Source organism: Chlorocebus sabaeus, chromosome 11 (assembly GCF_047675955.1).
Source record: "Chlorocebus sabaeus isolate Y175 chromosome 11, mChlSab1.0.hap1, whole genome shotgun sequence".
Classification (NCBI taxonomy): domain Eukaryota; kingdom Metazoa; phylum Chordata; class Mammalia; order Primates; family Cercopithecidae; genus Chlorocebus; species Chlorocebus sabaeus.
This window is the reverse complement of record NC_132914.1, coordinates 73,161,142-73,184,171: the sequence shown is the minus strand read 5'-3', so window position 1 is coordinate 73,184,171 and position 23,030 is coordinate 73,161,142. Positions and strand designations below refer to the sequence as shown.

The following is a 23,030-nucleotide window of genomic DNA, read 5'->3' as shown; positions in this document are numbered from 1 at the left end:
TATAAATGTACCCGTAGGATTCAAACCCTATGTACTATGTAAATTGCAGTAATTGACATAATATGTATAAAAAAATTAGAAAAAGTAACTGATACAGGGCAAGCATTCAATAAATGTTTGCTGTTATTATTTTTAGAATTTCACCTATGTTGTCCTACGACTCTCTTTTAACTTTGTTTCCGTGTGCCTATGTATGTGTTTTTAAATTTATTTTGTGCATGTGATAATCACATATCTAGTCTTTTTTTTTTTTTCTGAGACGAAGTCGCAGTCTGTCGCCTAGGCTGGAGTGCAGTAGCACGATCTCTGCTCACTGAAATCTCCGCCTCCCGGGTTCAAATGATTCTCCTGCCTCAGCCTCCTGAGTAGCTGGGACTACAGGCATGCGCCACCACACCCAGCTAATTTTTGTATTTTTAGTAGAGATGGAGTTTCACCCTGCTGGCCAGGCTGATCTTGAACTCCTGACCTCAAGGTGATTCACCCACTTCGACCTCCCAAAGTGCTAGGATTACAGAAATGAGCCACCATGCCCAGCCATCATATATCTAGTTTGTTTTTTGAGATGGAGTCTCGCTCTGTCACCAGGCTGGAGTGCAGTGGTGTGATCTCGGCTCACTGCAAACTCTGCCTCCCAGGTTCAAGTGATTCTCCTGCCTCAGCCTCCTGAGTAGCTGCGAATGCCACCACACCCAGCTAATTTTTATATTTTTAGTAGAGACAGGGTTTCACCATGTTGGCCAGGATGGTCTTAATCTCTTGACCTCGTGATCCGTCCACCTCCCAAAGTGCGAAGTGTGTGAGCCACCGTGCCTGGCCCACATATCTAGTCTTAACAGTACGTTCAAAAACATTTTTGATAAAGTCAGGGAGAATTGGAAGGTCTTCCTAATATTCTGAAATCTTATCAGATAAGAAGAATCTTCAGATTCACAAATTACCAGATAAGCAAAGGTAGGGAAAATTCCTGTTGGGAGAGCAAAAGACGGCTGCTTCCTGGGTAGGGTTTTCCTCGCAACCCACAAGGAGGATTACTTAATAAAACACTAAAAAGAGAAAGATACTCCATTCGGAGGTGACATGGTTTCCTTTCTTGTATGAGATGGATCTAAGGCATTCCAGTTTTTCTGTATACCCAGAGCCAAAGCTCTGGCTTCCTCTTGAGTCTCCCCTTCTGGAAGTCTTTACTTCCACTTCATCCTTGAGGTCTCAGCTTGGAGGACACTATTTCCTGAGAAGGTTGCCCCCTTCACCCTTCCTTGAACTCTCAGAATAACCTGTTCCACCTTCTCCACCCACATTATAGCATTTAGCACTGGCATTGGAATCACCACTCTGTCAGTGTCTCCCGTTGAACAGTAGCACCCAGAGAATGGAGAATGATCTATTATTTTGCTTATGATTGTAACCTTGGCAACTAGCACAGTGCTTAGCACATAAGTAGGTACTCAATAAAATATTGTTGTATTATGTCAGGCCTCCCAAGGCCTTTAAACTTTGGTGCTGGTGGCTCCTGTTAGCTGTGAATGTGGACGTGGGAAGGGTTGGGTGAGTCTGAGACTTTGCTGGACATAGTTTCATATGCAGGGCTTACAGGAAGGATGAATCAGGCCTCTAGAGCTCCCAAGGTAATAGGAAAATGCTTCAGTTTCTACTTACTTGCTCTCTTCCTTCCTACTTTACTCTTCAAATCTAGTCTTCAACTCCTGCAGAATGAATCAGCTCTGATAAATCTGTCTCAGGGGCTGAAGAAGACTTATAGCAGGCATTGGGGTGGGAGAGAGGCGGTCACTTTCCCATACACTTGTGCCGTCTCAGAATACTACTGTGGTTGTTCTACAATTGAAAGGTAAGTCCTGTGCAGAGTCCTCATCTGAAGATGAGCCTGTGGCTTGTTTCCTTTTCCATTTTCTGACCATAGCCTTCTTTAAGACTTCCTCCAAAGTTCATTAGTAATTTGCTGCTGTGAGTAACATGGGGTTAACTTCCTTTTGGAGGAGATAAACCTAACCTGAGTCATTCAAAGGCTTCTTGTTATTCAAATTCCTTTGTGTCAGGTTAACCCTGGCTGGATCTGTGCTTTCCTTGTATCGCCTCATCTGCCTTTTCATCTCACTTGTTCATTTCCCTCTACTGAAGGAGGGTATTCATTGGCCAAACAGTGTATACACTGTATGCAAAATGATGTTGCTGTTTTGTTTAGAGCAAGAGCCTTTTACCTTCTTGTGATTTGAATGAGAAGAAAAGGTCTGTTAAGGTTTGTGCTGGGTAATAACTATGTGCCTCTATCTCTTTTAGTTCTTGCTTTTAAAAAGGAAGTGACTCATACTGCAGATAAACTGGACTTGAAAGAATGTCTGGCTTATGCAAAGCTCTTATTTACATACTAGTCTCTTTCATTCACAAGCAAATAGGGACTCTAGGACTTTGGTTCTGGAGTTCCTCCCGTTTTATTTTTGTTCTTTTATGAGCAGTGGCCTAAAATGATCCCTGGGGGGATTTTCTCTGCTCTTAGCAGGTCCCCCATTCAGACTCTTCTCTTTGCTGAAAGTAGGAATTTCATAAATATAATACCAGGGACCGGAGAGAGGGTATAAAAATGTCCTCTCCTACATTTCTAACTCCTCAAAATTTCAGACATCCCACCACTGGTATCTCGTGTCTTCTTGTCTGTCTAGATGGAGGTATATTTACATCCTATGATATCCTTCACAGAGTTCAACAAAGCAGCTTAGTGCAGAGGTCAGGAGTGCGTGCTTTAGTGTCAGCTAGACCTGGCTTGGTGCGTACTCTTGGGCAAGTCATTTAATCTTAGTGTATTTCCTCGCTTATAAATGGGAATCACAATACCGGGATCCTTGTGCTGCTGTGATAGTGATGTGAGAATTTATGTATAACAGAAGCTTGCCCAGTATTTGAGATCGTCATTAATAAGAATTTCATTTGTAGCCTGATTTAATATGTAATCCTTTTTTGATTTTAAGTTTCTTTACGTCTTTTCTGAATCACTTCTTCAGTTTAAACCACTTTCTCTCTCACTGTTTTCTGGGTTGATGAAGAAATGGTGGTGGTTTATGTTTTCGGTTACAAGAGCCTACTAGATTCTCAAAAATTCAGGTTTGTTCTAGAGACTCCTGGGCAGGCAGATGAATGCAGGGTGAGGACTTTATTCTATCCAACTACACAGTTAAAGGGTTTCCTAGAGGCCAGGATTCCTTGCCCTGCCCATCAGCTTGTGAACCAGAGATGACCTCAGGCTGGTGTGATCCAGAACAATCCCACTTAGACCTGGCTCCGTCTTCCCAGTAAAACAGCATCCGGGCAGGGCACTAGGCAAACAATCTTCTCTTGTTTTCACCTCCTTAAAATAACTCCTGCACTCAGAGACAGTTATTAATCTAGTCACAGCTTGTACAGTAGTTTGGGTACAAACCAATATTAAAGTGAACTCCTGACCAGGCGCGGTGGCTCACGCCTGTAATCCCAGCACTATGGGAGGCTGAGGCAGGTGGATCATGGGATCAGGAATTCAAGACCAGCCTCACCAAGATGATGAAACCACGTCTCTACTAAAAATAACAAAAAAATTAGCTGGGCGTGGTGGCGGGTGCCTGTAATCCCAGTTACTTGGGAGGCTGTTTACTTGGGAGGCTGAGGCAGAGAATTGCTTGAACCTGGGAGGCAGAGGTTGCGGTGAGTGGAGATTGCACCACTGTACTCCAGCCTAGGTGACAGAGCGAGACTTTGTCTCAAAAAAAAAAAAAAAAAGTGAACTCGTTTGAGTTTGTCTCATACATTCTACTTTTTTTTTCCTTCAATATTTCTTTTGCTTTCTGAATCTGCTTTGGTGCATATTCATTCACTTGTTTTTTCCAGCCCTTCCTCTTGCTCCCAAACTAATCAACTAACTGATGGAGAATGGAAATTTGAAATTAAAGAATTACTTAGTCCTTCCGTGTATACCATGCATTCTCCAAATATTTTATAAACATCTTCGTGGCTGGGCACAGTGGCTCACATCTACTATCCTGGCACCTTGGGAGGACAAGACTGGTTCATCGCTTGAGCCCAGAGTCTCCAGATATCTCTGCAAAAATTAAAATTAGAATAAATTAGCTGGGTGTGGTAAAGTGCGCCTATAGTCCTTGCTACTCAGGAGGCTAGCAGTAAGCTGTGATTGTGCCACTGTACTTCATCTAGCTTGGGTAACAGAGTGAGACCCTGCCTCAAATAAATACATAAATAAATAAAATTAAATAAAAATGCCTTATCTGTGCCAAGTACTGTACTAGATGGTGGGCATATATTTAGAGAGAGAGAGAGGGAGACAGAGACAGAGAGACAGACAGATACCATCCTTGTCTTTATGGAATTTATAACCTAGCATCATCATTATGGGACATTTTAGGCTTCCATTAGCACCCATCCAGCAGCCATCTCACAATTTCATAACCTTCTTAATTTTGTTTGACTTTCACCTCCTTTCCACTTCAGCCATCCTTTCACATAGGCACTTCATAGGCATTTACAATTACACTTGACCTTGTCATCAGTCAGAACTGACATCTTAAACTCTAAAGACTGGCTTGCTACCCACAGCCTCCCATCCTCCCAGCTTTCTCACCCTCATTTTCCAGCCATGCAGGATGGCCAGTTTCTTTTTTCTTTGAGTCTATCAGTCACTTCCGTGTTTCCTTTCTCTTCCTATCCAGTCTAAACAGGATGCTGGCCTACTGCTTGAATTTGTCACTGGTTAATACCATCACATCCTTTGCATCTTCTTCTGCGGTCATATCCTTTAAGATCTGTACTTTGTACCAATGCAGCTTTTTTGCTTTCACGTCAAGGCTTCTGAATACTGCTAGGAAAAAAAGTCACTTGACTTTGTCACAACAAATTTATTATCTTCATCTTTAGCCAGACTTACAGTGCTTCACCATAATCTTTCTGTATGCTTCCTGTTGTATCTTTCTTTCATTTCCCATGATTTCATTGCTTTTTCTTCTGGCTTTTAAAAATATGTATTTTTTTCATAGAAAAATTCAAACATATATAAAAGAGATAATAGTCTCATAAACTTTTATATATCTATTACTTAGCTTACGGCCAATCTTGTTTAATTTAGGACCTTTATCCCACCCCTAGATTGCTTTCAAACAAATCCTCGACACTATATTATTTTATCTGTAAATATTGAGGGCACTTAAAAGATGAGGGCACTTAAAAAATTAACCACAACAGCATTATCTAAATAAAAAAGTTAACAGTAATTTCCTAACACCAGCAGACATGCAGGCAGTTTTCATATTTCCCTAATTGCCTTTTGATTTTTTAAAGTCTGTTTGAATCATGATCCAAATGAAGCACACGTTATTGTGATGCGTTGACATATCTGTGAAGTCTCTTTTAAAGTAAAGGTTCCCCCTCCTTTTCTCTTTTTTCTTGCTCTGTGTGTGTGTGTGTGTGTGTGTGTGTGTCTACACACAGGGTCTCATGACTGCTTTTTTGAAACCATTACTGCATTACTATGACCAACTCTCATTCCTGACAGCTGATCAAGATTTATGGGAAGAGTCCCTTAACTCCCTGCCCTTCTGTCTGTAACCTGATTAACATCTGCATACATCATTCCCTCCTCTGCTGGTCTCCAAGGACAGTGTCTTTTACTCTCATCTAAGGCTAATTCTTCCATCAGTGCCCTGGTTCCCTCCTTACTTAGGGTGTGTGCTTCATTTTTCAATCCTCCCTTTTTGGCATCTTTACCTCTCCCTGACATTTTCCTGTCAGCATATAATGTTCAAGGTTCTCTCAACTATATAAACAAACTAACCAACCAAATAACAGTCCCCCAACACTGCCATACACCTACACCCCCAGATTTTCGGGACTGTGTCTCACTCTAATTTTGGTTGCATCTCTCATCTTCCTTTTAAAGCCAAGCTTCTATAAAATTCTCTAAATTCACTTTTTTCTGCTTTCTTAACTTCCATGTACTCCCTAACTCACTGCCTGGCTTTGGTTTCCATCACTTCTCAGAAATAGTGCTTTGCTTTCCAAGCTCCCTAAAAACCTCCTCTGGGCTAAATGCAATGGGCATTGTTTGAGCCTTTATCTCATTTGAAATCTCTGCAGTATTTTGCAGTGTTGGCCATGCCCTGGTTCTTGAAACATTCTCTAGCTTTGGTCTGTCTTGGTTTTTCTCCTACCTCTCTGATGGCAACTTCACAATTCTTTTGAAGGTTTTTCTTCCTCTCTCTGCCTTAACTTTCAATATTTTGTTAGTTCTATACCATTTCCCCACATGATTTCATCTATTCCTATGAATGGCTCTGAAATCTTTCTAGTGAGAACTGGACCTCTGTAACCCACTGCCCACTGGACGAACACTTTAATGTTCCTTGGACAACTCAGACTCAACATAGCTAAAGATGGATCCGTGCTCTTCCCACTTAATTTATTCTCCTTCCTACATTGTCTATCTCTGTGAATGATAGCCCTGTCTACCTAGTTGCTCAAGCCAGAAATTTGGTAATTATCTTTGATGCCTTCCTCTCCCTCCTTGCTATCTTTACTCCCATGTCTAATAAACCACCAAGTGATATTAATCTTAACATTACTCTCTTTTCATGTTCTCCTCCCCAAAGCTCCTTATATTTTACATAGATTGCTACAATGGCCATGTCAGGGCATTCTCCCTTCTATTTAGGACCCTTCGATCTTCTTCCCACACTGCTCCCTGAGCAATCAGGTCACCATGCTGCAGGAAAACCTCCAATAGCTTTCCATGCCTTCAGTGAAACAATGAGGTGTGGGAGTGAATGTATAAAGCTCTGTTGACTTGGTGAAGTCTTATCTCTTCATCTTTGTCAGCCATTCCCCATCTCCTTTCCTGAAATCCAACTCCCTGCATTTCCAAAAAGGGTCTGTTTTCTTGATGCTAAGCCTGTCCCTATGCTGCTTGCTCCAATTAGATTGTTCTTCCTTTCCTTTGTTTAACTCAGCCTTCTAGCTAAGGTCAAAGGGGGGGTCACCTCTACCAGAAATTCTTCTCTAATCCCTGTCCAAGTTAGGCTCTCTTCTTATCTATCTGCCTCGAAATATCTCTCATGATAGGCCACTCTCACTGCTTTACTCTGTCCTTTACCTATCGATGTAGCTGTGGTCCTGGCCGGTGCTCAGACCTGGCTCCCCAGGTCATGGAATGTCCCAGCTGGAAAGGACTTCCTCTTCGTTTTGCAGATGATGATTTGTTTGTGGTTTACTGCCTTTGAGAAAGGAATCTAAACTTCCTGTTTTAGCAATTGAAAAACTGTTTACTAAGGGCCTGCCTTGGGCAAGGTGCTATGTTAGGCATCTTCAGAGTATATAGAAACCCTTCTCTTAAGTTGCTCAGTGAGGCAGAGGAGATAAAATATCTAGTAAGCAAAATGCAACCAGTAAAGAGGTAAACAAGAGAGGTAGAGATAAAATGCTGTGAGACCTCAGAGGAGGATATGATAAAGGACACTGGGGTCCTCAAAGGGGTTAAGGAAAGTCCTGTGGAGGAGCTGAGTCTTGAACATGGGTGGCAGGGAATAAATTGTAGAATGGGCATTTGGGGCAGAGAGGCTAGTAAAAGGAAAGGCAGAGGCTAACTGAATTTTTTTTTTTTTTTTTTTTTTGAGATGGAGTCTCGCTCTGTCGCCCGGGCGGGAGTGCAGTGGCCGGATCTCGGCTCACTGCAAGCTCCGCCTCCCGGGTTCACGCCATTCTCCTGCCTCAGCCTCCCAAGTAGCTGGGACTACAGGCGCCCGCCACTTCGCCCGGCTATTTTTTTGTATTTTTTAGTAGAGACGGGGTTTCACCGTGTTAGCCAGGATGGTCTTGATCTCCTGACCTCGTGATCCGCCCGTCTCGGCCTCCCAAAGTGCTGGGATTACAGGCTTGAGCCACCGCGCCCGGCCGAGGCTAACTGAATTTTAAGCAATGGGTGTAATTTGCTATATATCTGTCTGAGAGTTAGCAGGCCCTTTCATGATTGTGTGTGTGTGTGTGTGTGTGTGTGTAGCACCAAATTGGAATCTTTTGCTGCTCGAAAAATATTTAGATAGCCTAGATATATTATCCTGTGTCATCATGTTACTTTGTCTGTCTCCTTTTCCCCAGCATTCAGAGGATCAAAAGTTTGTAACATTTATTTATTTATTCAGTAAGCAGTTATTGATCTTCACTAAGGGCTGGGTGTAATGGCATTTGCAAAGATAAATAAGACAAAATCACTGCTTCCAAGAAGTCACAGTGTTGTGAGTGTGGTAAGAGATAGAAAGGTTACAGGATGGTTAAAAAACAAAGTAGTCCAGGTGTGCTGGCTCATGTCTGTAATCCCAGAGCTTTGGGGGGTAGAGGCAGGTGGATTGCTGGAGTCCAGGAGATTGAGACCAGTCTGGGCAATATAGTGAGACCCCATCTCTACAAAAAATAAAAGAATTAGTTGGGTGCAGTGGTGCATGCCTGTAGTCCCAACTACTGGGAAAGCTGAGGCAGAAGCATCACTTGAGCTCAGGAGTTAGAGTCAGCAGCGAGCTATGATCACATCACTGCGCCCCAGCCTGGGCAACAGAGCCTGTCTCTAAAGCAACAACAATAACAAGGTAATAAATACTGTCTGTGACACAGGTATGAGCAGGCTGCTATAGGAGCTGAGCCAAGGGAGCCCCTACCTCTGGCCTGGGGGCAAGAGGAACCATTAAAGAAAATGTGAAACCTCTGAATGAGGCAGGGATAAAAAGTGTCCCAGAGATGGTTACACTATGTGAGAAGTAAATGGGAGGTGAGAAAATGGAACCAAGGTGGTTAGCTTTTTGTATTTCCATAGATTTGCAACTGAGCGTCAGCAATATTTCTACCCTGATCTATGTTATTTTTATTTAATTTTAATTTTTTTTATTTGAGACAGGGTCTCACTCTATTGCCCAGGCTGGAGTGCAGTGGCACAATCTTGGCTCACTGCAACCTCCGCCTCCCAGGTTCAAGCAATACTCCTGCCTCAGCCCCCCTGATAGCTGGGATTACAGGCATGAACCACCATGCCCGGCTGATTTTTGTATTTTTAGTAGAGATGGGGTTTCACTATGTTGACCAGATTGGGGTCGAACTTCTGACCTCAGGTAATCCACCTGCTTTGGCCTCCCAAAGTGCTGGGATTACAGGTGTGAGCCACCATGCCCGGCCAATCTACGTTATTTTTAAAAGAAGAGGAGAAATAGATTAAGGAAGAGGAGAAAGACCTGGTTCTGTAGATCTGACTCTGCAGTTTGTGTGCTATGTAATAGAGAAAAGTTAGTGCCAATTTGGACATGGGCCAAATGACTTTTTGAGTCTCTTGTAGCAGAAATGACCTGGAATCCTGTTTTCTTTCTGATGATGAAGCTGGGCATAGGTATTCTGATGGACACAGCCAAGATATTTAAGCCAGCATTTGCTGAGAAACAGTGAAACTCATTTTCAGACATTCTTCCCCCATGATTGAGAAGTGTTAGGTTTTTGTCCAGCAGCAGTAGCTGTTCATTGCTGTTTTCCTTAGAGAGGGAGGCCGGTTTTTTTTTTTTTTAAAACATTCTGACACCTTTTTTTTCCCCCTCAGTATCAGCACTGCTCACTAACCACATCATATGGTGATAAGAACTGAAATTACTCATTGACATTATCATGGGGCTATTTTGAAAACATTATCTCATTTCATTTCCTAGAATATCATCAAGTCTCCACAATACCAGTTCCTTAAAGGAGAATGTTTTTGTTCCAACTGAAACCAAAATATTTTAGTGAATTTTGTCTTCAGTATTGCTTCCTTCCTATTCTAATACTGTGGCCAAAAGTATAACTTTTGGCAAACTCTTTGCCATAGCAGAATTTGACCTAGTTTGCTGAATTTGAAGTTAGCTGTTTTCAGTAATTTCTTTTTTTTTTTGAGATGGAGTCTTGCTCAGTCCCCCAGGTTGGACTTCAGTGGTGTGATTTAGGCTTACTGCAACTACTGTCTCCTGGGTTCAAGCGATTCTCCTGTCTCAGCCTCCCGAGTAGCTGGGATTACAGGCACCCGCCATTATACTCAGCTAATTTTCGTATTTTAGTAAAGACGGGTTTCTCCATGTTGGCCAGGCTGGTCTTGCACTCTTGATCTCAGGTGATCCACCTGCCTCAGCCTTCCAAAGTGCTGGGATTACAGGCTTGAGCCACTGTACCAGGCCTGTTTTTAGTAATGTATCTTTACACTTTATGTAGATCATCTGTGTTGCAGATTACTTATTGTGATTTTCAAATCCTGGACTGAATTTCTTTCATCATTACCTGTGGATTTGTCATCTCTTTCCTCATCCCCACCCTCTATTCAGGCACCATGTAACCAGGCAGTTAGACAAAGCATTGTTTCATAGCTGAATCCACCACGTATTTTTTTATATATATATTCCCAAAGGTATACAAATAGTTTTCATATTGTTGGAGAGTTTGACTTATTTCCACTAATGTAGAAAAATAGTTATTTAATAATTAGACACTGCTTTTGTTTGATCTTGAATCCTTTTTCATGAGACCAGATGAAGTGAATATTCATTAATGGTCCTATGAAATAATTATTTTAAATACTTTTAACCAGTTCCAGTTTTTTTTTTTTTGACTTTTCTGATGTATTTATCATTCATGCATTCACTGACCATTTACACCATTTTTATATTGCTCTCTAAACTGCTATATTCAAAGCTAATTGTAGGCAACATCCTTAAATACAGTTAAAGCAATAATAGTTCAGGGGGACGAGTGTTAGCAGCATTTTAGGATATTCAGAGAAAAAGGTACAGTAAGACATCTTAGAGTTTCTGGGAGGCCCAGGGACTTGTTGGCTAATGTTTCAACCATCAGAACTTGTTTCAGCAACAGTCTTGGCCCTACTACATGAGTCATAAACACCAGGATAGGCAATGCCTTCAGCCAGATGCAATGGAAAAGGGTTTGTTAACATGGAAAATATGGGATGGCTATACCACATACGTCAGTAGGACTCCCAGAACTGAGTCTTTTAGACCCATTAATTACTTTTTGAGTGAATTAATGTATATGAGCAAACACATTTAGGATGTTGCTAGCATTATTAGTCAATGATCAGAATTCCTTGCCAGACAGATTAAGACCGAGACCAGCTAGTTAATGAATTTACTGAAAGGCTCATTTATAAGACTGCTTCACAGGGAATTTAGCAATAAACAATTCTGCCAACTCTTGATCTTTCAGCTATAGCCTTTCTTCCTGTATTTCTTTGGAATAACACATAATTAACATACAGCGATCAAGTTTTTGCTTGTCATTTAATATAGCACATTTTTTCCTTTGTGTTTTAGTATGTTTGCATATCAAGCAATGCTTTTAAAGCTTATGCAAGGGTTGTATTTTGGACTCTATTTCTTGATAATTTTTCATATCATCCTGCTGGGTAGAGACAGTGTGGGAAGAAATGCAGAGATTTTTATTGAATACTACCTTGTTTTTAGATGGTGTTTAATATTTAATATGTTGGGTCTGCTCATTTAGGAGGAAAAAGTATTCTTTGGATTTTCTTTTGCATAGGTTATTTTAGTTGCCAGTCTTTTTTGTGTCTGAAGGGTCCAAAATGCCTGATAAAAATAGGTAAATAGCAATGAATGTGATGGTAGGAAAATAGAAATTGATGTTGCTATGAAAGTGTTAATCTCCTATCATCAGTCAATATTCCTGGTTTTAGTGTCACAGGAAATTGACAGCCTCCTTAACTTTAGCCACCTCTCAGAAAATCCTGCTTCTCTTTTGAACAATGACTCCAGGACTGGAAGATGGGTGAGGCATCCACTTAGTGTGCCAACAGTGTGGAAAGGACCATGGTGGAAAGCCGACTAGAAATCCATAGTGCTAGTTAAAGAAAAGAGGACTTTGAAAAGAGGTGAGAATATGTGTGAACAGTTGACTCCAAGTAGGAAATTAGTGGAGGCTGAACTAAATTAAAGTTCGGGATAAGCAAAGAACAAAGGTATATTCTATGGCCAGGAGCCAGGCTGGTTGTGTAGTGAGTGAGGCAGTTTTATTTATTGAGTGTGCATTCACAGAGTGTAGGGGGATGTGTGTGTGTGTATCTGTGTGTGTGTGTGTGTGTGTGTGTGTGATCAAGTCAGCTGCTTTCTCTTTAGCTCCAGTTAGTTGTCAATATGTGGGCCTAATGTTACTGGGTTATCTCACTTTTCAAAAGAAATGGGGAACCTGATATTTTAAAGGATATATGTCAGATTTTTTTTTTTTTTTTTTTTTTTTTTTTGAGATGGAATCTCCCTCTGTCACCCAGGCTGGAGTGCTGTGGCGTGATCTCGGCTCACTGCAACCCCCGCCTCCCAGGTTCAAGTGATTCTCTTGCCTCAGCCTCCCAGGTAGGTGGGCTTACAGGCGAGTGCCACCACACCAGGCTAATTTTTGTATTTTTAGTAGAGACGGGGTTTCAGCATCCTGGCCAGGCTTGTCTTGAACTCCTGACCTTGTGATCCACCCACCTTGGCCTCCCAAAGTGCTGGGGTTACAGGCGTGAGCCACTGTGCCTGGCCAATATGTCAGATTTAAAATGTAGCACTACATTAAAAAACTGTGTGAGCCCAGGTGACTATCTATGAGTTGATAGGACACTTTGGTCATCAGTGGGTCACCTCTATTCAAAGCTGATTTTAGGATTACATGCTCCCTGCTGAGAATTGTGCTACTGATTAACTGGGCAACCTCAAAATCACCATCTGCTCTAAGAAGACTTAGCACATAGGGTTGTTTGAGAATTAAATAAGATGATTGATAAAAAGCCTCTGCTACAATGCAAGGCAGTTAATAAGATAATAAGTGTTAGCTGAATTTGAATCAGCAACCTCACATAGTACTGAGGGTTGGGTTGGTCTTTTTCATGTCTACATGCATGACAAGCTTAGGAGGAATAAGTGGTGATTTTTGTTATGTGATTTTACAATGGCTTCCTCCACAAGTCTCTCTTCTCCTTTGTCTGCCAAGATACATATTTGAGATAAACCTTTGCAGCTATAGATAGGTCTCTATTAAATATAAATGCCCCCTGCCTCATGGGTGAGTGGGCATGGAGGTATAAGGTGGTGGAGATCACATGAATTGCATAGACATAGCTATAGTACCTTTGCAGCCTTCTGCCTCTCCATCCCACAATCTACTCCTTGAGAGACCACTTATCCCTGGAGCTTACTTTCAACCATCAACCAGACACTTAAGACACTTGAGACAATTAGTTATCTGAGTATAACTAGACAAACCTAGCCACCTCCATGAATCAGGGATGTCAAGGGAAAAAAAGATTTGACTGTTCTTAACTGAAAGTTAGAAAGCATCTAACTTTCCTTTACAGAAAGGTACAGGGAAAACCTGTCTTTGTCTTCCTCAGTTTACATTTCTTGCTGGTTTTCCCCCAGTGTTCCCTTCTACTATATCCCCGCTATGACACCTATTAGGGAGCTGTTCCTTAGTGTTCGGAAGCTGTCACAAGACTCTTAGGGCCAGGTGGAGAAGCAGCTTCATCTTGCTAGCCAGCTCCAGATGTTAGGCTGTCCAGTATCATACATTGAGTAGAATTTAAAGGCTTATGAGATTCAGTGTGGAATGATGTCCCAAACTATTAGTGATGTCTTCCACAGGCCCATGAGTGGAGAGTAGAAACACATGCTAATTCTGTGCCTAGTAAATACAAATATTCACTTAAATTTGATTTAAAAGCAAGGAAAGAAAAGTAAGTTTGCCCATATCTATCCTGGGTTTGTTTTGATGTGTTAAAACTAAAGGACAGGCTAGGCACCGTGGCTTAAGAGTGCCTATAATCCCAGCACTCTAGGAGGTTGAAGCGGTGGATCACCTGAGGTCAGGAGTTCAAGCCTGGCCAATATGGTGGAACCCCATCTCTACTAAAAATACAAAAATTAGCTGGGTGTGGTGGCACACACCTGTAATCCCAACTACTCGAGAGGCTGAGGCAGGAGAATTGCTCCAACCCCGGAGGCAGAGGTTGTAGTAAGCCAAGATCAGCCTGGGCGACAGAGTGAGATTCCATCTCAAAAAACAAAACAAAGCAAAGCAAAAAACCACCTAAAGGACAGAGCCTATGTTTTTAGTGGGCTTTATTATATATTTGCATGTCATTTTGGCAAGTATAAGGAATCTTTATTTTTGAAATCACTAATATGGAGATTATTCCTTGTCCTCTATAGATATTGTTTCTTTCTCCCTTCACCTTTTCCTTCCTTTCCTGTCATTATCCTTCCCTAATGTTTGTGTATTTAAGAGATGTCACTTCCAGCTCAGTAAGCCACATTCTAGATAAAGAGTAGGTTCTGTCTCTGAAGATGATTCAAATAGTAAAATATCTGGAAAGTTTGAGTTCCAATTTCCTCATGGTCTTTCTGGTAACACTTGCCCAGAAAGCCAGTCTTACTCTGCCTAGACCACATACAGTTTTCCTAGGTAAATATGAAGTTCTCTCATCATGGAGACCTCAGGTGGTGACTTGAAATGCCCCCAGGGACCAAGTAGAATGTAAAGCAGGGTTAGTTATGGGAAGGCAGCAGCCCAGTGGGAGAATAGATGGCACCTGGTCTTCGGCTGGGCATTGTGGTGAGCTGAAGGGTGTGCTCATCTCCAGTTGATTGCTGCAGTAAACCTGGGTCCAGGACTGCAAGAGCAAACATTTAGATCTTTTTGTGGATGTTAAAATATAATGTGGGGCAGACATAACATGTCTATGGTCTGAATTTAGCCTTAGAGGCTCCAATTTCTGATATTTAGCTAAATTAAGAAGTGATCAATGACATTAAGAGCAGGTGGTCTGACATCTTTACTTATAGAATAGGAGGACCTGAGATAAATATGTGTATGGGGAGAGATGGGAATGGGTAGGCAGTGCAGAGAGGTGATGTCTTAGGGATAAGTCAGTACGGTATCTTGAGCACTACATGAAAGCCCCCTGGAAGAAAATATATGGAGGGACAGCAGTAGCAGCAAGATTAATGCTATACATGGGAAGTACAAATGCAGGACAAACATAGCAAGGAAAAGAGACAAGAAAAGAAGGCCATGAGTAAAAAGAAAAGACTTTACATGTTTTGCAATCAGCACAGCAGAGATCTTTCAGGAAAACATTAAATAATGTAGAGAGAGTCACTAATTGTCTTTTAACATACACAAGACAATGACTGACAGTGAACCAGGAAACTGAAATGATAGGATTGAGAAACTCATTATCCAAAATTGGCTAGAGAGTATTTACTTGCTGCTAAGAAGGGATAAATGACCAGAGTCAGAATTTCAGGTACAGCATGCTTCTAATTTTTTGTTTAGGATGGTTTCTTAGTCTGTATGTGTTGCTGTTAAGGAATACCTGGGACTAGGTAATTTAGTAAAAAAGAGAGCTTTATTAGCTGGGCATGGTGGTGCCTGCCTATAGTCTCAGCTACTTGGGAAGCTGAGGTGGGAGGATCACTTCAGCCCAGGAGGTTGAGGCTGCAGTGAGCTGTGATCATGCCACTGCATTCTAGCCTGGGTGACAGACTTGTCTAACAAAAAAGTGTGTGTGTGTGTGTGTGTGTGTGTGTGTGTGTGTGTGTGTGTATGGAAGAGGTTTATTTGGCTCTCACAGTTCTTTAGACTGAACAAGAAGGATGACACCAGTATCTGTTTCTGGTGAGGGCTTCAGGCTGCTTCCATTTGTGGTGGAAAGAGAAGGGGAGTTGGCGTGTGCAGAGCTTACAGGGAAAGAGAGGAAGCAAGAGAGAGGGAAGATGTTAGACTCTTTTTAACCAGCACTAGGAGAAACTCTTGAGGGGAAATAATAAAGAGAGAATTCACTCATTAATGTGAGGAAGGCACTAAGAGATTCATGAGGTATCGGCTTCCATGATCCAAACAGCCTCCCATTAGGTCCCACCTCCAACATTAGGAATTAAATTTCAACAGGAGATTTGGAGGATCGCATATCCAAACTATAGCAGATGGTATACTTAAATATTTATTGACTATTTGTAATTCTCTAGAAGATTCCTTAATATTGAAAGCCGAGGGTTGGTGTACTACCTGGATAGGTTATACCTCAAAACCCCAGATAATGGGGTTATAAGGGTGGAAGGAACCCTAGAGATCATATAGTACAGCACTTCCTTTTTAAAATAAGTATCTTTGACCAGAGGGATGACAACTTAATCAATGTCACAAAGCTTGTAGTCCATCTGGGTCTAGAACATAGTTTCCCACCTTAGATCCAGTACTGATTTCTGAGCTGAAATCCTAACAAGAGTTACTATCTCTAGTACCCCTACCTATCCACCTAGTGAAGAAAAAAGTCAGGCAGAGCATGAAGAGGAGAACTGGAATTACAAACTAGCATTTGAATGAAGATTGCACATATTTATTGTGCCCTTGTTTTCCTCTTTCTTAACTCAGTTACACCTTCAAATAGGATTCCTTGCTGGAATTATCTCTGATAAATAAAACAAAGTTTTTGCATGTAGGTGGAATTTATCAAAGAGTTCGTTTTACTCTTCATACGAATTCATATTAATTTTTTTGTCTCATTGAATGGGAGCCTGGCATGGTTTAGGTCTATGTCCTTACCCAAATTTCATATCGAATTGTAATCTTCACATGTTGGGGAAGGGTCCTGGTGGGAGGTGATTGAATTGTGGGGACAGACTTTCCCCTTGCTGTTCCTGTGATAGTGAGTGAGTTCTCATGAGATCTGATTGTTTGAAAGTGTGTGATACTCTCCCCTTCGCTCGCTCTCTCTCCTCTACCACCATGTGAAGAAGGTCCTTGCTTCCCCTTTGCCTTCCACCATGATTGTAAGTTTCCTGAGGCTTCCCAGTCATGTTTCCTGTTAAGCCTGCACAAGTGTGAGTCAATTAAACCTCTTTTCTTCATAAATTACCCAGTTTCAGATAGTTCTTTTAGCAGCGTGAAAACGGACTAATACAGAGCCAATCTCCTACTATGTTTTAGGATCTAAGTCATGCATATTCATCATGTCAAAGCATAAGTATTGATTATGGGGTTTAAAAACTGTGGTTTTAACTTAATATATAGACTTAGCTTATTTTTATTTTTATTTTATTTTTTTTGAGACAGAGTCTCACTCTGTCACCCAGGCTGGAGTGCAGTGGTGCCATCTCGGCTCACTGTAACCACTGCCTCCCGGGTTCAAGTGATTCTCCTGCCTCAGCCTCCCGAGTAGCTGGGATTACAGGTACCCGCCACCATGCCTGGCTAATTTTTGTATTTTTAGTAGAGACAGGGTTTCACCATGTTGGCTAGGGTGGTCTCGAACTCTTGACTTCAGGTGATCCACCTGCCTCGGCCTCCCAAAGTGCTGGGATTACAGGTGTAAACCACTGTGCCTGGCAGATAAGCCATTTATTAACTCCATACTCCTAGCACCAGCTGTCACCCTGGGCTTGTTGGAGGTCCAGGGGTTAGAAAGGGAATGACCAAGTGCACAAGCCCCTACCACCCTATGCCCCAGACACACCCTCTCCGCTGGCAGTGCAGATAATGTGTCCCAATACCCTGGAGGAGAACCACCACCCCAGGGAGAATCCTTTCTTCTCCAACCTCCTGGGCAGGTCCCAGGTTGGAGCAGCAGGCCAGACAACCGGGCCCAGGTTGTCAGGCCTGGCCGCACATGCGGACAGAGGATATGGTTGGGGCACCCTAGGGTGTGGGGAGGGTCAGACTGGGATTGGGGGTCATGAAGGCTGTGTTCCAGGACTCCTCTTCCTGCCCCCAATCCTCTGTGCCCTATCTAGAACTCTCCTAGCTTTGCTGATCTGTGTTCACGTCTTTGGGGAGCTGCCTGGTCTCCAGGGAGAGCCAGAGGTTGTTGCATTTCTCCGACTCCACTCTTGTTACCCCATAGCTGGCACAGAGCCTGAGACCACGGCCACTAGTAGGATCCACTGCAAAGGATATGGAAACTTCCTCTGAATGAACATCTGCAGGCCAAAGGCCATGCTCGTGCTGGGTGCTTGGCAGCCACAGTGTTGTCCACCTAGGACAGGCCCAGGTTCGCCATGGTTGGCCAGGTTCAGGTGACTTAGCTTTTAATTAAAGTATTTTGGTTAGCGTATGTAGTAAGATGAATGGAGAAATATTGATATTTTAATTTTATTTTAATTTTCTACATTTGTATTGTGGATAGTGATTTCTAGAACAGAGATTCTTAGCATGTCATTTTATTTCAGCAACTTCCACTTAAATTCTGTGCCTTACCAGGGAAGTGATTCTAAAGGAAAGAGAGTGATAGGTACTTCAGAGGTGTATCTGAATCTGATTCTTGGTGGATTAGGTGGTGGAAGTCATATATAGTTTGAAAATGCATGCTTTTGGAGAATTTACAACATCCTGTTGTGGGAGGTGTGTTGCCTCCTAGCTCTGAAAGTCCCTATAGTACTTGTTCCCATCTTGGGGTACTGGCTAAATTAGGATTATCAAGGGTCTAAAAGGAGTCTTAGAAAATGGTCCTCAACCTCCTGGTTAAAGAAAGATCTTACAGAGGCTCTCCAAGTTAGAATGATACAGTGTGTGTGTGTGTGTGTGTGTGTATTACCACACCAAACTGGGCTTACATACCCATGCACAATGGAAAGCTAAACACTGAAGCACTGGATTTTTGCAGTGAGAAAAGTCTATTTAAGTTGACTGTCAAGGAGACAGAAAGAAATGCTCAAAAATGTCTTCCTGAGCTGGGGGCTGGGTCAGGTTTTATAAGCATAGGGTAATGAGGTGTGATCTGATTGGATCTTGCAATGAGGTGATGCCAGAACTCAATCTGATTGGATCCTGGATCCTGCCATGCAGTGTCTACTTCTTAATACAGCCCCTGTTCCTGCTCCTCTATTGGAGCACTTGGATTTCCCCATAGTTGCATGCTTGGTTCATCTGGGCATGCTCAGGTTACATGACCTTCAACCTGGGGGTCCGTGGTGACTGAAAAACAACTCACAGCTTTGTTACATAAAAGTTGAACAAGATTGGTCTGGTGTGGCTACATGTGTTTTGGGAGTAGTGGGTTAGGAAGGGGAAAAGTTGGAAGAAAGAGTACCTGAAAGTAGCTCAGACTCCAGTAGCTGAAGGGATTTTTTCTTCTCCTGATGTGAGCCTCTGTAGTCTACTAGTTTATCCCCAGACTTTCAGAAGCAGCTTGGGTCATATTTCTTTTCTCTCTGGTTCCTTATAGATTAAGAGATTGGGGGGAGGGCGGTGAAGAAGGGGCCAGCCTTCAAGCAACATCGAGGCAAGATGGCAGCCACCACGGGCTCGGGAGTAAAAGTCTCTCGCAATTTCCGACTGTTGGAAGAACTTGAAGAAGGCCAGAAAGGAGTAGGAGATGGCACAGTTAGCTGGAGTCTGGAAGATGACGAAGACATGACACTTACAAGATGGACAGGGATGATAATTGGGCCTCCAAGAACAATTTATGAAAACCGAATATACAGCCTTAAAATAGAATGTGGACCTAAATACCCAGAAGCACCCCCCTTTGTAACATTTGTAACAAAAATTAATATGAATGGAGTAAATAGTTCTAATCGAGTGGTGGACCCAAGAGCCATATCAGTGCTAGCAAAATGGCAGAATTCATATAGCATCAAAGTTGTCCTGCAAGAGCTTGGGCGCCTAATGATGTCTAAAGAAAATATGAAACTCCCTCAGCCGCCCAAAGGACAGTGTTACAGCAATTAATCAAAAAGAAAAACAATAGACCCTTCCCCTTCCCCCGCATTTGATTTAAGCAGTCTTTATTTTCCACAGTAGTAAATTTTCTAGATACATCTTATACACCTCAAAGTACTGGAAAGGAAGCTCCCATTCAAAGGAAATTTATCTTAAGATACTGTAAATGATACTAATTTTTTGTCCATTTGAAATACATAAGTTGTGCTATAACAAAAAAGAAAAGATTAAGAGATTGGGTTAGAATGGGAGAAACAGATTAGTCAAACATCCTAAAGATTAAATGTCAATTTTGTATTTTGATGATCATGGTTATATATGAGTTTCATCCATTGAAAAATAAATACAAACACATGTCCCTATAGGTTCATCAGTTGTAACAAATGTACCACCCCAAAGCAAGATGTTGGGGAGGCTGAGCACATGTGGGAGGCAGGGTCTATGGAAAATCTCTACTTTCCATTTAATTTTGCTGTTAACCTAAAACTGCTAAATAATAGTCAACTTTTAAAGAGCATACCTTCTTCTAGTTGCCTTTAAGCACTTAGTGTCTTATAACTTCATTGGTATTTATGGCAAAAAAATAAATTGAGGCTTCTGTGCTGGAAGTGAAACTGGCCCAATTGTCTCATAGAACTGATGTTTGTGGTTTATTTTGGATAAACATAAAAATTGACCTTTCCAGTCTTAAAACTTGAGAAAGTTACATTTGTCTTATCTGAGTTTCTTTCTTAGGAAACTAACCAGCAAGCTCCCCAGATAGTATTATGGAACTGAAACTCACCAGGTCACTGCATCTAGACAGTGAGACACCAGACCCCTCACTGGACATGATTGCCTAACTGATCCCCAGCTTCCTGTTGACCAGTCCTTTTCTTTACTCCTCCCTAATTCCTATTTTTCCACACAGTTACGTTTCTCCCTTGCTATACCAACCCCTACTTTCAGTTGGTTGAGGAGATAGATTTGAGACCAACGTCCCATCACCTCAGATGCAGGACTGGAATAAGTCTTCTTCCTTGGCAGTACTCCTTGTCTCAGTGATTGGCTTTCAGTGCAGAGAGCAATGGGACCTAGACCAAACCCCTGGTGTTTTGGTAACAGAAGAAATATGCTGACATATTCCTTTTTCCTTTCTTCTCTGCTCTCTCTTCCATCTGCCACTTCTTTATACAGCTGCTGGCTTTTAAACCTGTTGCCCCCTCTCTGATGTTCACTTAGGCTCAAGACAGTGCCTGGTATGTAGCAGATGTCCAATAAGTTTTATTGACTGACTGAAAAAAAGCAGGAATAAATGACTCTGATTTGAAGGTTCTAAACTTTGGTATAACATGAACATCTGTTTCAAATTCAAGAGGCATTTGTTACATCTTAGGGGACTCCAGCAATTTGAGGATTTCTAGCCCTATACATTTTTGTTAAGGGTTAAAATGAGTCCTAGTTTTAGGATAGGTTGTTATAAATGGAAAGTGGTTTTAGAGATCATCTAATGAAGTACCAGCATTTTTCAGATGAGATTTTGTATGTGTGTGCTCTTGTGGGATTGAGAAAACAGGGATCAAGAGAGGTTTACTGATGTGTTCAAAGTGTGTTCAAAGTCACAAAGCTAGTCAGGGGCAAAGCTGATGTTTTGAAGTCCAGCTCTCCTGACTCTTAGTAGCACATTCATGACATGACGATTCTCAGAGAAAAACTAAACTAGGAAGATGTTCTGGGAGGTGACAAATGCCACATTGATGATTTGGATTCTATGGTGACATGAATATAACTTGTACGTTTTCCTTATCATCAAGCTGATTTCTACTACTGAGAATGTTCCCCTTTTTGAGGAGTGTTCTGTAGTTTCAAGTTCTGCAACTTCTGAGAAGGGCTCCGTGGCTTTGACCCTGAATAGAAGTTTTAAATGAACTTAAAGTCCCTTAAGTTTCTGATGTCAGGAAATTCTAACTGTGAGCTTATATAAATTTGGATTCCTAATGGGAGATGAAAATTCAATAAAGTGGGTCCTGCTGATAACCTACAAAACATTAAGTTATATATCAAAAATCAAAATAGGATATGAATAGAAATACTTATCTTAGACTTATCTTAAGTTAAGCACTTTCATCATAATTGGCTTGAAAACATTGCCTGCCTAGAGGTGAAATAAAGTCTGCTAACATGTATGCCTGCAACAGAAACAGAGCAGACAATCAGTTGAAATGATGTCTTCAAGAGCATCAAGATGTCATTCATAGAAGGCTTGGAGACCTTTGGAATTAAATGGAGAGAGGTTGAATTCACTTTATGTTTAATTGTCTAGAAAATATTTGTAGTCTTTGTCTACCATCCTTGCCAAATTACTGTGATCCTGGCTGCTTACTGGTCTGCCTAACCCAGCCCAAACAATTTAGAGTCATTTGGGAAAAGAAATGATTAACTCTAATGTTAGCTATGGGGACCTGTGGATGTTTGGATTGATTCAAAGAAGAGGAAGAAACTAAGCCAATAGGGTGGATGACTGATGAAAGTTATTTAAATAGTAGGAAGTCCACAGGTCCTATTTTACACAAAATCTGATTGTTTGGTCATCTTCATACCTTTCACTGATTACTCCTTATCACTTCTAGAAAGGCACTAAAATGACATTTTACACTTTAGTATAAATTACATTAGTTTTACTATTTTTTAATATAATTTTCTTTTTTCTTTTAATCCCTAATGTGATAGTAAAAGTATATTAGTTTTACTCGATTTTTCTGCCTTAAAAAAAGCAGCTAGGACTTCAAACATTTCTGACCCCATGTACACTTAAAAGAAGAAAAAATTTTCTGAGTTTAACTAAATTGAGATCTGATTAGATTCTAGCCTTAGTCCTTTTTCTCCCTTCCTTCCTTTTTTTGTCTTTTCCTCATCCTCTTTCTCTCCCTCCTTCTCCTTTTTCTTCTTCTCTCACTTTTCTCTCACTTTCTCTCTCCATCCTCTCTCCCTTATTTCCTGTCAGGAGAGGAAATGGAAGGAGAATGGTAGAGCTGGAAAATGTGCTTTACAAATGTTTTATCCCTTCTAGGATGTAAGATATATTATAATTTACCAATAATAAAATTCAGATCCTTGAATATAAACCATTTCCCTTATTGACTCTGCTTTTTATCCGCACCATTTTAGAGCTGGGTAAACAGGGCATGGCCAGAGAAATTTCGCAGTGCTCCAGCCTGCTTTTCCACTGGAGGAATGTCTTCCCTCTCCTGTGAAAAGGCCAGGGAGGAGAGCTCAGG

The 23,030-nt window shown here is 41.5% G+C and overlaps 1 long non-coding RNA gene and 2 pseudogenes across 1 annotated transcript in view; 2 read left to right on the top strand and 1 right to left on the bottom strand.

Annotated features, from left to right (window-relative positions):
* The first annotated feature begins 1,561 nt into the window (after positions 1-1,561).
* Positions 1,562-23,030, top strand: part of LOC119623861 (uncharacterized) — a 380,205-nt gene continuing 358,736 nt past the window's right edge. The window contains exon 1 of the long non-coding RNA XR_012094672.1: positions 1,562-1,849. This is a non-coding gene — a long non-coding RNA (uncharacterized lncRNA). The remainder of the gene's footprint in view (positions 1,850-23,030) is intronic.
* On the bottom strand, positions 17,854-18,112 carry LOC119623859 (transmembrane protein 141 pseudogene; annotated as a pseudogene).
* LOC103238752 (ubiquitin-conjugating enzyme E2 variant 1 pseudogene) lies at positions 19,303-19,981 on the top strand (annotated as a pseudogene).